General features: G+C 40.9%; 1 non-coding gene across 1 annotated transcript; it reads left to right on the forward strand.

Moving 5' to 3' along the window:
* Window positions 1-437: 437 nt before the first annotated feature.
* TRNAS-GGA (transfer RNA serine (anticodon GGA)) lies at window positions 438-509 on the forward strand. The gene has a single exon. It is a non-coding gene; the product is annotated as a tRNA-Ser (tRNA).
* The last annotated feature ends 620 nt before the right edge of the window (window positions 510-1,129 follow it).

Raw genomic sequence — 1,129 nt, forward strand, 5'->3', positions numbered from 1 at the left:
TAAGAGACAGACTGTTAGAGTCTAAGTAAATTTCCCAAGATTACATAGCTAGTTAATAGCTCTATGATTTAACCCCCCCCCCCTTTTCTTTTTTAACTCCAATGACCATTGTCTATTATGATGTCTCCAAGGGCCTAAGTTTTGGACTGGTTAAACTGAGATTAGAAAAAATATTTAGTGTTTTTATATCAAGAGCAATGTGCTCTAATAAGCACCTGAAATTATTGTGGGCCAGTATGACAGAGAAGAGTTTTAAGAAAACTTAAAAGTTTGAAGTTTTTTTCTTCAAAATAATACTTTTCTTACACTTTCCTAATGATCATTAAATATAGTTAAATCTACCACTGAGCCAGTGATAGGCTTTAGTCAGATTATTCCCCTGAATCTGAATCCGGTTCTCTGTTGAAATTTGAGATTTAGTTTTGCTTATCTACCACTCCCTGGTGGCTCAGAGGTTAAAGCGTCTGCCTGGAATGCAGGAGACCCAGGTTTGATTCCTGGGTTGGGAAGAGCCCCTGGAGAAGGAAATGGCAACCCACTCCAGTACTCTTGCCTGGAGAATCCCATGGAGGGAGGAGCCTGGTAGACTACAGTCCGTGGGGTTGCAAAGAGTCAGACATGACTAAGCAACTTCACTCACTTTTGCTTACCTTGTATCAAAAGTCCTTGGGGGCTTTTTCTTGTAAGGGTTGGTAGTTTTACCTTCTCTGTCTAAGATGATAAATTCTGTATCATTATTAGAGAGTTATCTCTATTAGCCATTGGTCTTATTTTCAATCACTGATCTTAGTTTTTCTGTTTTTATTTTTCTCTCATCAGTTCAGTTCAGTTCAGTTGCTCAGTTGTGTCATGTCTGACTCTTTGTGACCCCATGGACTGCAGCACACCAGGCCTCCCTGTCCATCACCAACTCCTGGAATCTACCCACACCCATGTCCATTGAGTCAATGATGCCATCCAACCATCTCATCCTCTGTTGTCCCCTTTTCCTCCTGCCTTCAATCTTTCCCAGCATCAGGGTCTTTTCAAATGAGTTAGTTGTTTGCATCAGGTGGCCAAAGTATTGGAGTTTCAGCTTCAGCATCAGTCCTTCCAATGAATATTCAGGACTGATCTCCTTTAGGATGGA

The sequence above is a fragment of the Bos taurus genome, chromosome 1, assembly GCF_002263795.3.
Source record: "Bos taurus isolate L1 Dominette 01449 registration number 42190680 breed Hereford chromosome 1, ARS-UCD2.0, whole genome shotgun sequence".
Taxonomy (NCBI): domain Eukaryota; kingdom Metazoa; phylum Chordata; class Mammalia; order Artiodactyla; family Bovidae; genus Bos; species Bos taurus.